Genomic DNA, 17458 nt, shown 5'->3' with positions numbered 1-17458 from the left:
AGTGCTATTGACCATCTGACAGAGTTATAAGCACCTACATTATTCTCTCTCCCTCTTCTCCATTGAATGATACAAGCAATTTGTTGAAAAACGTATTTATTGTCCCCCTCAATACTTGAATGCCTGCCCAGCCAAAGACAGTGAACACTACAGAGAATATTTTTATTGGATTTTACAAACAATAAAAATAACCCACCTGGCCTCATTCTTTTTATCTTTGTTTAAGGACCATTTTGTTATAATATAAAAAACTTGGTTTCCTTACTGTACAAAGGGAACTATTGCTGCATCTTACTGACTCTTTGATGCCCAGCACTATCCTGGTGCCAGATAAGTAATGAAAGCATTCCCTTAACAGACAACTCTCTGTTAGAAAGTTTGTCCTTATTCTGAGCCTGCCTCTCTTCTTATAATTTCTCTGCATATTATTCAGTCACATACTATTAATAATTGTGCAGCTGCTGTGTGCAAGCGCCATGGCTCTTAACTCACACACAAGTTCTACTCTTTTTCAGGACAAAAATCCAGATAAATGATGACCCCTCAATTTGGGCCTCTCTTCCCTGATTAAAGGTACCCAGTTCAGTTCACTAGTCCTCACAGATGAGGGTGTCCTAGCCCCTAATCTTCTTGGTGCCTCTTTTTTAGATGAACTTTGTCAATGGACTCTCAAAATGAGGCATCTGTGTTAGACACCACACTCCAGGTGTTATCGGACCAGCAAAGAACCCAGAAGGACTATCATATCTCTGATATCCACTCAGTTGACCTCCAGTACAGCCCAAGATGAGCTATCTCTTCAGCAGACAGGCCTTCCAGATTCTTCCGTTTTAAGGCAAAGTGAGATCCCAGGTCTCTTTCATGCAAATTCTCTCCCAGGAAGTTTACCCCCACCCTATATACTCACAGGTTAAATTTTGAACCAAAAATGTTTAATAATCTGTCTATTCCTAATTTAATCTTGGAGTCCTGAGCAGAGGCCAGAATATCAAGATAGCTTTGAATACTGGCTCTATAAATGATGGCATCAGCTACCCCTTCCTCCCTGCAACTTTTCCCACCAGCTTTGGACCCTCATAAATTTCGACTGAATAAATTGTTATCTTCATCTAAAACAAGGTAGACAAACTATAGCCTACAGCCCAAATCCAGCCACTACCATTTCTATAAATAAAGTTTTATTGAAACACAGCCATGCTCATTTATTGACACATTGTCTATGACTGCTTTCCCACTGCAACAGCAAAGTAGAGTAGTTGCAACAGACACAGTATGCTCCACAATGCAAAAATATTTATCATCTGACCCTTTATGGAAAAAGTTTATGATCCCCAACCTAAAGCCTTGAAATATGTCAAATAGAATCAAGCCAAAGTCAGGGTGCTATGGGCCTCCAGTTTATTAAAATTGCTTAACCAGCACATTTAGCAACAGTGGTTCACACAGTTTTGAATTCATGTAAAAACATGGTCAATTCCTAGGATCTGTACAGAACTCAAGATGCACGCTCTGCTATTGGCATTGCTTGATCCTAATAAGGCCATCAAAGTAAGAACAGGATTCATTAATTGACTAATCAACTATTGGTTAGCACAAAATTTGTTTTCCTGTGATATAAACAGATGAGGGAAAAGAATGGGAAACAAAACAGGTAAATTTTGAAGGAACAGCCAGAGGCCGAGGAGCAAATTGATTCTAAGAAGCAGCCCAAGGCCCAGAACCAAGAGGGGCTTCTGTAGAGATGTGTGGATTTGCTCTGACGGTGGTTAATGCTTCCCGCTCACACTGGCCTGTGTTTGTTGTGGTTTGATGCTGCTCCTGAGGCAGGTAACTGGGAAAATTACCACGGTTGCTGCTTCAAACTGCTGCGAGATGGGCTCCCTCATTGTTGTACCCATAGGCAGGTGATTACTTACTAAACCCTACACTGTGTTGGAATCCAATGTTTTTGTGCAGTAGTAACTTCACACAGCCTTAAATCAGGCAACCCAAAACCATTTGTCCCCTCTTAAGAAGCCCTTTTTTTTATTTCCAACTAACAGTTCTCACAGCAGGCCCTGAGAACCTGAGCACAACAATCTAGATTGTGCAATGTAGGGCTGACTGCTCCAAGGAAAAAATAATGTTTGCATTTGAAAACACACACACACTCTATAGAACCCTTTTGCTAACAAATATTAGGCCCAGTGCATTGAACCTGAAAACAACCTGAGAGTGGCTCATTTGCTGGGGGAAGAGAATATTGCCAAGTAGTTCAGAACATGGGCTTTGGTATTTGGCAGACCTGTATTGGAACCTTGACCTGTTACTCAATCCCTTTAAATCTCAGTTTCTTTATCTGCAAAATGGAAATAAGAGTAACACTTCCCCATGGGGTTGTTGTAAGAACAATTGATATAATGCATATAGAGTACATAGTATCTGGTACCTAGTAAGCATTCAGGAGATGTTTGAATTTCCAATAATTTCTAAGACAATGTCCATAGCAACCTTCTTTGAACAATTAAATTGCATGCCCCACTTAACAAATGAGAATACAAGGGCACACAAGTTTTCAGATTTTCCCAAGGCAAGAAAACAAGCACTGATGCAAATGTGGAAAGAATGTTTTCAGTTCACTGCCTACCTTTGATACCCTCATAAAAGGAGTCAGTATGTTATTCAGCAAGCAACCGCCTTTGTTTTATTATTTTTCTAAATAAAAATCACCCATGTTGAACCTAAAAGCCAGCTGCACAGGAGTTCCCATGTCCTCCAGCCTTACTGTGCAATCCTTACCTGTAATATTTGCATTAAGTAAGATACAGGTTCAGCTACTAAAACAGAGATACACAAAAACACAAAATAGATGTTTATTCCATCCTTATGGTAACAGTCCAGAAGTGACACAGGGGGTTAGGTGGCTCAGCTCCACAAGAGCATCCAGGGACTCAGGCTCCTACTGCTTTGTTGTTCTGCCATCTCCTGTGATCCTGGACCAGCAGTATCAGCATCACTCAAGAACTTGTTAAATATGCAAATTTTTGGACTTCACCCCAGACTGAATCAGAAACTCTGGGGACCCAGCCATCTGTGCTTTAACAAACTTTCTAAGTACTATCCTTATCTATGTGGTCAAAATGGACTTAACCACCACTTCATATTCTAGACCATGGAAAGGAGGAAAAAAGGAGATGAAAGACAAGTCATTTCCTTTCAAGGAAGTGAAATGGAAATTGCACACATTGCACATTCTGTTCATCTTCTGTTGGCAAGAACAAGTCCAGCTGCCAGGCAAATGTATTCTCTAGAAGAGGAGTCCTGTCAAACTGGTGAAACTGAGGGAGTTCTACTACTGAAAGTAAGAATAGATATTGGGGGTCCCCTACTAGAAGTCTCTACCACAACATTTAAACGGAAGTGGCTACAGCTTTCTATCCCCCCCACAGTGGGAAATGCAACATCCCCAGTACTTCTCAGAAAGGTTGCATTTTTCCCTGACACCTCTAGATTTGACTTCCTCCTTCCCCTAAATAGTTATCTTACTCAAGCCAATCCTCCTAAGGCAATTCTTTTCATTTTACCCTCCCCTGGTCTCTTTCCTTCATTTCCCTGAAACCCTTACGTGAGGGCAGTCACATGGGACAGTGACTGTTGAGGGATATTACTGCCCAGAAGATCGTTTAAAATCAAATTCCAGACACCCTTGTTCTAAAGATCCCCTTGGCCATTTCCACCAGCACCTCTCCCTGGCCAACTTTCTTAACCTTCTCTATCTCCGAGCTCCTTACCCCCTCATTTCTGAACTGTCCGCGGGACTCTAAAATTACTTTCAGTTTTATAAAGAAAAATCCTATTCTCTTTTATCTCTGACTAGACCGGCAGAGGCAGGGAGGCACAGTGAGCAGGAGCACCCTCTCAGACCTAAAGAAGCTAATAACCAATTGTCGGCCGGGCGCGGTGGCTCACGCCTGTAATCCTAGCTCTCTGGGAGGCCGAGGTGGGCGGATCGTTTGAGCTCAGGAGTTCAAGACCAGCCTGAGCAAGAGCGAGACCCCACCTCTAAAAATAGAAAGAAATTATATGGACAGCTAAAAATATATATAGAAAAAATTAGCCGGGCATGGTGGTGCATGCCTGTAGTCCCAGCTACTCGGGAGGCTGAGACAGGAGGATCGCTTGAGCCCAGGAGTTTGAGGTTGCTGTGAGCTAGGCTGATGCCACGGCACTCACTCTAGCCTGGGCAACAGAGTGAGACTCTGTCTCAAAAAAAAAAAAACAAAAAAAAAAAACCAATTGTCCTCCTAAACAAATGCAAATCTCACCCTGACAGGAACTCTCCTCCCAGCTTTAAAACATACATTTTTTTCTCCACTCAGATATAGGTCATGGTGCCACCCTGCATTTAAGTCAATCACAGCAAAAGGTCTTAGAAGAAGGGATTATGCAATAATTAGCATTAGTTTCATATGTTAATTTTCTGTTATTTAAAATGGTCTCTTCAATACTAAAGTTTAACTGTGAAATAGCACTGATTTATTAAAGCATGATTTCTAGATAAGAGGTTTCTCCCATGCTATCAAATTGGTTATTTTCCTTAACTGCCAGAAGGGAAAAATGTTTAATTAATTAACATCTTTAAAAAAAGAAATATACAGTTAAAAAGTTTACAAAGTATAAGGAAGCATAAAATCAAAAGGAAGTATCTTCCTCCCTATTCTATTCTTCCCAAAGTTATTTTGTTAACAACTGCTTGGGTATCCTCCAAAGAAAAACAAAAACATCCATGTTATATGATGAACATGTAAAGGAATTATTTCAGGTTTACACTGTGCTAGGCAATGTACTAAGCATTTTGCACACAAGCCTATAATCCTCCAAACAACCCTATGATGTGAGTATTATTATTCATAGCCCTGATTTTACAGGTGAGGAAATTGAGGCCCAGAGAGAGACTTAGGCAACAGGCCCAGCGGCACACACTAAGCAGTTGAGGTGAGGTTCAGCCCAGCCAGGTGGACTTCAAAGCCCAGGCTCTTCAGCACCACTGGGATCTTCCCCACCCAATGAACCACACATTTCTCAACATAAAGCCATTGAGCTACTCACTCATAAGACCCCAAGCCATCTGCTCAAGAGAAGTTCTTTCTCACACCAGTACATAGCGTTTCTAATTTGTTTCCTGCCCAAGAAATAAAAATGTATTTTTAAGGCTGGGCACGGTGGCTCACGCCTGTAATCCTAGCACTCTGGGAAGCCGAGGTGGGCGGATCGTTTGAGCTCAAGAGTTCAAAACCAGCCTGAGCAAGAGCAAGACCCTATCTCTACTAAAAAAAAAAAAAAAAAAAAAAAAAGGTAGAAATAAATTAGTTGGACATTTAAAAATATATATAGAAAAAATTAGCCAGGCATGGTGGCGCATGCCTGTAGTCCCAGCTGCTCGGGAGGCTGAGGCAGGAGGATCGCTGGAACCCAGGAGTTTGAGGTTGCTGTGAGCTATGCTGATGCCATGGCACTCTAGCCCGAGCAACAGAATTGAGATTCTGTCTCAAAAAAAAAAAAAAGTATTTTTAAAAGAAAACTACAAAATGGAGAGAATCTTATGGAAATAAAGATCAGACCCAAGGAGCAGCCAAGAGATAGAGATGGGGTGGCCCTTGTGCTCCGTATCCCTGTGTCATATCATCGAGTTGGCAATTGAGTTCTTGGTTCTTGGTGTGCTCTTGGCCAAAGAATGACCAGACGCACCAAAAGCAAGGCAAGCACAAAAATGAGGTTTATTGAGGAAGAGCAAGGTAGGTTTATAGAGCAAGAACAAGGTACATTCCTCACAGATGACACATGGGCCCCCTGTCATAACAAGAGGCTCTGGTTATGATCTGGGGTCCTGTTATATACTGTCAAGATGGAACCCTCTTTGTGGTTCAGAAGTCACCATGGAACCACTTTGGTGGACAGTTAATGGAATAGTAACTAGTCTTAGATTACTCTAGGTCACTTTCCAGATCCTATTGTGCCTGGGCTGCCTGGCCCAAGGGCCAGGGAATTCCCTAAATTCTGCAGATTGACAGGGTGTTCCTCCTTCCCCCATGTGTGGCAGTTGCTTGGAGCAGGATTAAGATGGGAAAGCACCAAGATGGGGCACCTGCCCTTGTCCTTCTTCCCCAGGTGGGGCAATTGCTTGAGGCAGCACTAAAGTGGTACACCTGCTTTTGTCCCTAGGAGAGCTGGAGATCTCTTACTTTCTATCTAACAATACCTCCTAAGGAAGCACTGGTGTGGGCATTTCCATGGTAATAGATGGAAGAGGAAGTAACCAAAAGTGGGTTCTTCCAGCCTGGAAGAGAAGGTGGTGGGCCATCTCCTAGGGTAGTTCCATCTGGGGGGAAGAGGTTGCTCTACAGGGGGTGCCATAGTTCCAGAGTCCTAGAAAGAAGATTCAGATTGAGCAGTGTCAAAGAAAAGTTGCACCAGACAGAGTTAAACAGGCAATGAAGACTTTATTCAAGATTACTGCAAGAGGGAAGAGAGATTAAATTCAACTCCTGAATCAAAAGGCAGGAGTGTTGTTAAGCACTGAGGTGAGCTAGGGCAAATGTGCTGGAGGACACAGAGGAGGAGGGTGGTCATGTGATTAGGCCATCTGAGTTTGTTAATTGATGGTTACCAAAGTTCAGCTCCTACCTTCCCATTAAGAGTAGGAGATAGGGGCACTATCTTTCTTGATGATTACATTTCAAAGAGATGGCACACAGGTCCTAGAGAAAGACATTTCTAGCTTATAAAACTGACAGGCAGCTGGGAGAAGATTTACATCCCCAATAGGATCAATATGAATGTAAATGGATTAAATGCTCCACGCAGAAGAGACAGATTAACAGAATGAATTTAAAAACGTGATCCAAATATATGCTGCTTAAAAGAAACTCACCTTAACCATAAAGACACATATGGACTTAAAGTAAAGGGGTGGAAAAAGACATTCCATGCAAATGGAAACCATAAGTGAACAGAAGTGGCTATACTTATGTCAGATGAAACAGACTTTAAATCAAAAACAGAAAAAAAAAAAGACAAAGAAGATCATGATATAAAGGTCATCATATAATGATAAAGGGATAGATCCTATAAGAGAATATATATATATATATATATATATATATATGTATATCACCCCACATTGGAGCATCAGATTCACAGAACAAATATTACTAGACTGAAAGAAAGAGATAGACAGCAACACAATAATAGTAGAGGACTTCAATATCCCACTCATAGGACTAAACACATCATCAAGACAGAAAATCAACAAAGAGACATTAGACTGAAATTGGACTTTAAACCAAATGGACTTAACAGATATTTACAGAACATACCCAACAACTACAGAATATACATTCTTTTCATCAGCACATAGAACATTCGCCAAGATAGACAACATTTTAGGCTACAAACAAGTCTCAATAAATTTTAAAAAATCAAAATCATATCAAGTATCTTCTCAGACCACAGTGGAATAAAGCTAAAAATAAATAAAAGAGAAACTTCAGAAACAATACAAACACATAAAAATTAATCAACATGCTCCTAAAAGATTACTGGGTCAAAAAATAAATTAAGACAGAAATTTAAAATTTTTTTTGAAAAGAATATAAGTGAAAACACAATACACTAAAACTTGTGGGATAGAGAAGAAGCAGTGCTAAGAGGGAAGTTTATAGTATTAAATGCCTACATTAAAAAATTAGAAAGATCACAAATTAACAACTTAACATTACACATCAAGGAACTAGAAAAACAAGAATAAATCAAACCGAAAGTTAGCAGAAGAAAAGAAATAATAAACATCAGAACAGAACTAAATGAAATATAGATAAAAAATACAAAGGATCAATAAAATGAAAAGTTGGTTCTTCAAAAAGATAAACAAAATTGATAAACTACTAGCTAGACTAAGCAAGAAGAAAGAAGATCCAAATAAATGCAATCAGAAATGAAAAGGACATTACAACTGATACCACAGAAATACAAAAGATTATCAGAGATTATTATGAACATCCATACGTTCACAAACCAGAAAACCTAGAGGAAATGGATGAATTCCTGAAAACATAAAATCTACTGAGATTGAACCAGGAAGAAATAGAATCCCTGAATACACCAATAATAAGTAAGTAGCAGGATTGAATCAGAAAAAAAAAAAAATCTCCCAACAAAAAAAACACAGGACCAGAGGATTCACAGCCAAATTATACACACATGCAAAGAATTACTGGTGCCAATCCTTCTGAAATTGTTTCAAAAGATTGAGATGGAGGGAATCCTCCCTAACTCATTCTGTGAAGCCAGTATCACACTCATACCAAAGCCAGGAAAGGATGCATCAAAAAAATAAAAATACAGACCAATACCTCTGATGAACATTGATGCAAAAATCCTCAACAAAATACTAGCAAACTAAATTCAACAGCACATCAAAAAGATAGTTTATGGCCAGGTGTGGTGGCTCATGCCTGTAATCCTAAGCACTGGGAGGCCGAGGCAGGAGGATCGCTCAAGGTCAGGAGTTCGAGACCAGCCTGAGCAAGAGCGAGACACCACCTCTACTAAAAAATAGAAAGAAATTAACCAGACAACTAAAAATATATAGAAAAAATGAGCCGGGCATGGTGGCGCATGCCTGTAGTCCCAGCTACTTGGGAGGCTGAGGCAGGAGGATTGCTTGAGCTCAGGAGTTTGAGGTTGCTGTGAGCTAGGCTGACACCACGGCACTCTGGCCTGGGCAACAGAGTGAGGCTCTGTCACAAAAAAAAATAAATAAATAAATAAAAAGATAATTTACCACAATCAAGTGGTTCTTATCCCTGGGATACAAAAATGGTTCAACTATGCTAGTCAATAAATGTGATTTTCCACATAAACAGAATTAAAAATAAAAATTATATAATCATCTCAATAGATTCAGAAAAAGTATTCAGTAAAATCCAGCATCCTTCATAATAAAAACCCTCAAAACACTCAGCATAGAAGGAACATACTTCACAATAATAAAAGCTACATATGACAAACCCACAGTTAACATCATACTGAATGGGGAAAAGCTAAAAGCCTTTTCTCCAAGAACTGGAACAAGACAAGGATGCTCACTTTCACCACTCCTATTCAACATAGTACTGGATGTCCCAGCCAGAGCAATCAGGCAAGACAAAGAAATAAAGGGCATCCCAATTGTAAAAGAGGAAGTCAAATTATCTCTGTTTGCTGATAGTATGATCTTATACCTAGAAAACGTTAAAGACTCCTCCAAAAGACTCCTAGACTTGATAAATGAGTTCAGCCAATCTCAGGTTACATAATCAATGTATTAATACAAAAGTCAATAGCATTTCTTTACATTAACAACTACCAAGCTGAGAACAAAATCAAGAACTCAATACCATTTACAATAGCTGAAAAAAATATAAAATACCTAGCAATAAATTTAACCAAGGAGGTGAAAGATCTCTACAAGGAGAACTACAAACCACTGATGAAAGAAATCATAGACAACATATATGGAATAAATGGAAAAACATCCCAAACTCGTGGATCAAAAGAATCAATACTATTAAAATAACTATACTGCCCAAAGCAATCTACACATTCAGTGCAATTCCTATAAAAAAATCAACATCGTTTTTCACAGAATTAGAAAAAATAATTCTAAAATTCACATGGAACTGAAAAAGAGCCTGAATAGCTAAAGCAATTCTAAGCAAAAAGAACAAAGCAGGAGGCATCACGTTGCCTGACTTCAAATTATATTACAAGGCTATAGTAACAAAAACAGCATATTATTATAAAAATAGATGAATATAGATCAATAGAACAGAATAGAGAACCCAGAAATAAAGACACACATGTATAGCCAACTGATCTTTGACAAAGTTGACAAGAACATACACTGAGGATAGGATGCCCTAGTCAATGAATGGTGCTGGAAAAAATGGGTAGTAATATGCAGAAGAATAAAACTGGGTCTCTGTCTCTCACCATACATAAAAATTAAATCAAGATGGATTAAGGATTTAAATGTAAGACCTGAAGCAATAACAATCCTAGAAGAAAACCTAAGAAAAATTCTTCTGGACATTGGCTGAGGCAAAGAATTTATGACTAAGACCCCAAAATCAAATGCAATAAAAATAAAAATAGACAACTGAGACTTAATCAAACTAAAAAGCTTCTGCACAGCAAAAGAAATCATCAAAAGAGTAAATAGAAAACCTACAGAATGGGAGAATATATTCACAAACTATGTGCCTGACACAGGATTATTATCCAGAATCTACAAGGAAATCAAACAATTCAGCAAGAAAAAAACAAATAACCCCCTCAAAATGTGGGCAAATGACATAAACAGGCATTTTCTTAAAAAGAAGACATACAAATGGCCAATAAATATCTGAAAAATGCTCAACATCACTAATTATCAGGAAAATGCAAATTAAAACCACTATGAGATACCGTCTTACTCCAATTAGAATGGCCATTACTAAAAAGTCAAAAAACAATAGTTGTTGCTGCAGATACAGTGAAAAGGGAACACTCGTACATTGCTGATGTGAATTAGTACAACCTCTATGGAAAACAGTATGGAGATTTCTCAAAGAACTAAAAAGTAGATCTACCCTTTGTCCCTGCAATCTCATTACTAGGTATGTACCCAGAGAAAAAGAAATCATTACATCAACAAGATATCTGTATTTGTATGTTTATCACAGCACGATTCACAATTGCAAAGATATGGAATCAACCCAAGAAATTATCAACTGATGAGTGGATTAAGAAAATGTGTTTTATATATATAAATATATATAAATGTGTTTATATATATAAATGTGTTTTATATATATAAATATATATAGGGAGAGAGAGAGAGAGAGACACACACACCATGGAGTACTACTGAGCAATAAGAACGAACAAAATAATGGCTTTTGCACCAACTTGGATGGAAGTGGAGGCCATAAACCTAAGTGAGGTAACTCAGGAACAGAAAAATAAATGACACAGGTTCTCACTTATAAGTGGGAGCTAAACTATGATACACAAGGGCACACAGAGTGATATAATGAACATTGGAGACTCATAAGAAGGGAAGTTGGGAGGGGTTGAGGAATGAAAAAATTACCTATGGGGTACAAAATACACTACTCAGGTAATGGGCCCAGACTCCCCCACTATACAATATATACATGTAGCAGAATTTAATTTGTACCGCTTAAATCTATTAAAATTTAAAAAAAAAAAAACTTTTTAAAAGATTAACATCTCAAAGGAGCAGAATGAGAATTTGCAATTAACAGTTTTCTAAAGTAAATTCTCTTTAAAAAGTGGAGGTGGGGGTCCCAGAATCCTCAGGAAGAAGGCTGTCTACAGTTTAGTCAAGCTGAGTAGAACCTTAAGGCTGTCTAGGTCAGCAGGCTCCTTCCCAGTGACTGGGGTCCTCTAGAGCAGCAGTCCCCAACCTTTTTGACACCAGGGACTGTTTTCATGTGAGATAATTTTTCCACGGACCAGGGGTGGGGTGTGGATTAGTTTGGGGATGATTCAAGTGCATTACATTTATTGTGCACTTTATTTCTATTATTACATTGTAATATATACTGAAATAATCGTACAACTCACCATAGGTTGGGAACCCCTGCTCTAGAGCTTTTGCAGACAGGCCCTAGAGCCCGGATTTGCAGCAACATTCCGCGCCCACTGCAGCAGTTCAATGCTGATTTTTTTCTTTCAGTGGGAAAATAGCCCCCGTTTTTGGAAAATGGGTTTTTTCCCCTTCAGTTTTGGCTTCCTCCCCTCCCCTTTGGCATCTAAACTGTTAGAATTTTGAAAATCATTTCATTTAAAGAGGTAGAATTGAACAGTGAAAACTTTGATAATCAGTTCTCAGCACTGCACCAACTTAGCTGATTTTGCATTTTTTTTTTTTTAAAGTTGCTGGGCTTACTGCAGAGGAAGACAGCAACCATTTTAACATGGCTGTTGCTAACAGGCTTTCTTCTGCTTAATTCTGGGCAGCTTTTACCTGAATGGCTTAGGCACATTCTACTCAGAGACAAGACTCTCCAATGGGAGGCTGTTGGCAAGGAAGATGCTGAAACACTGTCAACAGCAATTCATGCAGAAAGGAGAAGAAATTCTACTTAAACAGCATCACTAGGAGCACAGTTCATAGCCTGACTTTAGACAGTGCCTGTGTCCACCTCTGGTAAAGAAAAATAAGTCACTCATTTAAGCTTCTTCAAAGAAGATTTTGGCAAAGCTTATTTAATTCCTTTCTGCCGGAATGTGAAGTTCTCCCATAGCTTCACTATGTCATCAAATCATCTATTTCCTTTTCATTAGAAAGCTCAGCATTTACATCATGGCAGGAGACAAGTTTAAAACCCAAAGCCTGCAGCTGTTTCCCTACCTTGCCTGCCTGAGAGTGAGAGAAAACCTGCCAAAGTGGCAACGGTCATTCTTGTTCACCCCACGGCAAGCTAATTATAGAATTAATAGCAATGAAGCTGCCTTGGAGATTAATTGGAAGATTCTACTCCAAGGTCTATTTATTCATCCTTTCTACTTAGTTGGAAATAGACCCTTCTGTATCTCCAGAAGGACCACCCATGTGTCCTAAAAACATGGAAGTTCCTGAGATGGTCCCCTTGGGGAAGTTGCCAGACCCTAAGCCCAGGAACCCCATTAAACTCCTCAGTCAATTTAGTCAGGATACTGATCAAGTAGAGAGACAGTTCCCATTTCATGAACAACTGCAGAGCAAGATGCCAATAACTCCACAGGCTCCAGAGGCTATGATCTCCGATGAGGGTTAATATAGCACCTTTCTCTTCCTGAGGAAAACGGTGGTGGTCATCAGTGAGATTCACATACACAAGGAAAGAAGAAAAGAACTGTCACTCACTGGGCAGTGCACAATCAGACAGAGGCAGGGGAGCATCTGTTCTCATCTGATGCAGCTGAGTGTCTACCAGGGGAGAGAGCAAATCCATCTCCCCGCAGAGCTGCTGACCTTGGCCCCGTGCTTCCTGCCACCCAGCCTCTGCTAAAGCCAGCTCAGTATTTCAGGAAAGTGTTTTCTTCACTGAAACAGATAAGCTGTTACCCTGGGGTTTATTTGGGGTTTTTAAAAATGTTTCTAAGGTTGCGCTGTTTTTATAAAATACCGTTAAATAATGTCCAGAAGCACCTGCTGCTTTTCAAGTGAAACCTCAGAGACTGTTGTGAGGTTCAAAGAAGATAATAGATCTTATTTATTTTTTAAATAAGTATTAAGTAATTTGAAACATTTTAAAATATCTTCTAAAAATAGCCAAATGAAATATCAGAGATTGTTATGCAGAACTGAAAGTGGGATGTTTAACAAAGGGTGTGAATGACCTTCCCATTCATTCATCCCAAAGGGCAATATTTGAAACCCCACATGCCTGAATTAGCAAGAAGTTCAGACTATTTCTCCACCACAACCTTTATGGATCCACAGTTCAGATCATTAAAATAATAACCAACATCAAACCATGGAATGAAAGATACCCCGGAAACCTGGGACATGGAGAGTTTCAATTCACGTTCAATTTGGCTCTTAGCTTTCTGGATAATACAGCAAAAAGGAAAAAGCATTATGAGCTTTGTAGTTTATTTATCTTCATGCCACTATTAGTTCCAGTGGGGTCCTGATTCATCTTTTCTCTTTTTCAGATAAAGAAACTCAGGCACAGGAAATTTAGGAGTTTATAGACCTGAGCTGAGCCTGAACTTGAACCTGTCAATTGAGCCTTTCTGAATTTCTGTGCCTTTTTATACTCTAGCATTTCCCTCCAGCCCCCAAAGCTCCTCCCAGAACTTGGACAGAACCCAGACACACAGTGGCCAGGGAAGGCTATGGCAACAGTGGGATTCACAATTATGGGCTGTTGGGTCATTCAGCTGGAGTTTGTGTATGATCATGTGTGTACACATGTACTCACAGATTTCTAGGAGGCATAGTGTGGAGAGCACTGTGCTCTTCTGCTAATGAGTTGTGTGAGCTTGGCAAAAAAAGAGGGATAAGGCAGGAAACTAACACTCATGGCCAGGTCAGCCTTCTAAGTGCCTGGCACTGAGCTAGAAGAATTTGCATGTATTCGCTTGATTTAGTATACCTGAACAGCTTGCAAAATAAGGGAATTGAGATTCAGATGGAAACTAAATAGTCTGGCCAAAGTTGGTAACTATTTAGTCACAAAATTAAAATTTAAAACCCAAGTCTGTATGACTCCATAGCACAAGCTTTTCCCACAAAACAGCTCTGGCTCCAAATCCTATACTGACTGTATCTTTCTTTATTTGCAAAATGAGGAGATTGCATGGATAGTAAGAGAAGACATATGCATACATGTTCATATATATATATATATATATATATACACACATGAGTGCATAGAAAGGACCATAAGGAAATGCCCCAAAGTGTTAAAGACTGGTTTCCTCTGAGGTAGAAAACAAACACAGCAGAGGGAGAAGTGAGAAGGAAGGGAAGGCAGACATAAAATTTGAATTCTTTACAATAAAAATGTATTATGTATCACTTGTGCAGTAAAGTAAAATAAAAAGGACTGAACTAGATAATTCCAAAAGTTCCTTCCAGCTATGCTACTGTGTATTTCTCCTCACTGAGCAATGGATTCAGCTGCCTGCTGCAGATCCATTGTACCTGAAAGTGCAGGGTGGTTTTAACACTGTAGAGCAATTGCGCCACCTAGTGGTTGTACTAAAATTACAAAGCACCTTTTTAACAGGAACCTGGCACATGTGTTTGGCATTCATTTGAGCCTTGCGGGGAAAATAGCTCAATTTTTATTTAGTAATGATAAGCAATTAAGTTAATTCGATAAAAGTAATTGACCTATGGCAAAAATTCTTTATTTTTCCCCCAAGCCAACCAATGCTGTTTTCTATACTAATATTACCTTGTTGACATTTTTACTCTCAAGTTCATAGATTTACCCAGTGTCAGAGCCAGAAAGAACATAGGCACCCATGGAATTGGCCTTCCTCATTTTACAGAGGAGTAAATCTGTCTCTGGGATAAGGACACCTCTCTTCATCAACAATACCATTCTACTTTCTAGAAATGTCCTACTGAGAGGCTCTGAAGCTAACATCCAGAGCTGGATTGAGAGGCAAGTCAAACCAAGCAACATTCAATGTCATAATCTCTAAGAAGCATCCTTGGAAGTATCTGAAAGTTCAGTGCCATAAACTCTCCCATATAACTGATAATGTGTAAATTGGGTCCATTCCTGCAATAAGAAGCCCCCTGCTTTGAGATTTCATATGCATCCATCCTGTATCTGTGGGTGTTTATACAAGCTGCATTATTGATTTACAGGCCATACCTGACACCAGTCAGCCATCAGTCATCGGAAGTTGGGCATCACACTCAGCTGAAATTCTGAATTTGAAAAATGCATGGAATAGTTTTGGTCCAGAGAGGAGTAATTGTATTATCTAATGCTTTCCAGAGAATGTATGGAAGAAGGACTTTCAGACACTGCTGGTGGAAATGTATATTATTACAGCCTTTCATAAAAGCAATCTGGCGACATCTGTTATGATCTTAAATCCTTCCTAAGGATATAGCTACAAGGATTTTTCTTGCAGCATTGCTCCTAGTGACCAGAAAAAAAAAAAAAGGCAAAAACAAAAGCAAAGAAAATGCTTATTGGTAGGGAAATGGTTAAATATGTTATGATACTTTGTTGCCATGAAGGTTTATGCCACTACTAAAAGGGAATTTCACTTACAGAAATGGACTTGTATAGATTTCCATGAAGTACTATTGAGTGGGGAGTAGGCGCTAAATTGCGGGAAAAAATATGTATCACATACAAAGATCAAAAGTCCTTGTTTAAATAAAAATATGTATGTATGTTTATTTTGTATGTATGTTTGCATATTAAAGCATAAGCATCAAAAATCCAGAAGAATAAATCTAGATTAACAAGAGTTAAAGAAAGTGAATAAGGTAAATATATACGCTAACTTCCCAATAAGTTATCTGGACAGAAAAATTATGATTTCAAGAAAATTCCAAATAAATTATAAAAGACACTGAATGATTGACCTGCCTAGGACACCATGATAGTGACTCATTGAATCCCCTGCAAACTGTGTTGTACCCTACTTGTGGGGAGGCTTGGCAGGGTACTGCATTTTTTTCCATTCAATTTACAAATATTTAGTGAGCCCCAACTCTTTTCCAGGTATTTCTGTAGGTGCTTGGATCTAGCAGAAAACAAAACATAACAACATCCCTCCCTACAGAACTCACATTCTAATAGAGAGAGACAGATAATAATAATACGTAATTTAAAAATAAAAGAGTAGAATTGCTGGATCATATGGTGATTCTTGATTTAAGAACCTCCAAACTGTTTTCCACGGTGACTGTCCCATTTTACATCCCCATCAGCAATGCATGAGGGTCCCAATTGCTCCACACCCTTGATAACACCTGTAATTTTCTTGAACTACTACTGGCCTCCCAAAATGCTGGGATTACAGGCATGAGCCACTATGCCCAGTCAACACTTGTAATTTTCTGTTATTTTCTTTTCTTTTTTAGAAAATTTTATTTTTAATTGATAAATAATAATTATGTATATTTATGGGGTAAAATGTGATGTTTCAATACATGTATACATCATGGAATGATCTATTCAGGCTAACATATCCATCACCTCACATACTTACCATTTCTTTGTGGTGAGAACATTTAAAATTCACTGTTTTAGCAATTTTGAAATTGTATATTTATTTACACAAAACACATACTCATACAAACACAAACATACACATACACACACACAATACCTGTGACAGTAGCTATGAGGGAAAATTACTAAGCCTCATTTCATCCATCCATGAGATTGAGGTAATAATATTACCAATCCCATAGAGTCGTTTTGAGGACTAAATGAGAGCGTGTGTTTAAATGTTGTGTTACAGGAATAGTGAAAGTGTCTAGCACAGTCCTCGGCACACAGTGTACATTCAACACTTGGTGGTGTTGGTGTTGAAGCTGACTAATGAAAGGCAGCATTGAGCCCTGTGGGGTCTTGAGCGCTCCATCTCTTAAGAGATGCTGTCGCATAAGTTGGATAAGAGAGTTCTTCATTAGGTGGAAGATTGAATCACACAGAGTTTGATGTCTCTTCGAAGTAACACCATGGCTCTACAAGTCTGTCTTTCTATGATTTATAATAACACACACATAGCGTCAGAAAAGCCTTGAGTTCTCACAATCCCACTGCACTTCAATAGCAACCCACGACCTGGGCAGAGAAAAGGAGGGAGAGCAACATAGCTACAGCCCTTCCCTTTATTTTTTAACACTTGTCACAATGCCTGACATTTGTTTAATAACTGCTTCTTGAATTAAATATCT

Source organism: Eulemur rufifrons, chromosome 19 (genome assembly GCF_041146395.1).
Source record: "Eulemur rufifrons isolate Redbay chromosome 19, OSU_ERuf_1, whole genome shotgun sequence".
NCBI lineage: Eukaryota > Metazoa > Chordata > Mammalia > Primates > Lemuridae > Eulemur > Eulemur rufifrons.
This window is presented reverse-complemented; position numbering follows the sequence as displayed.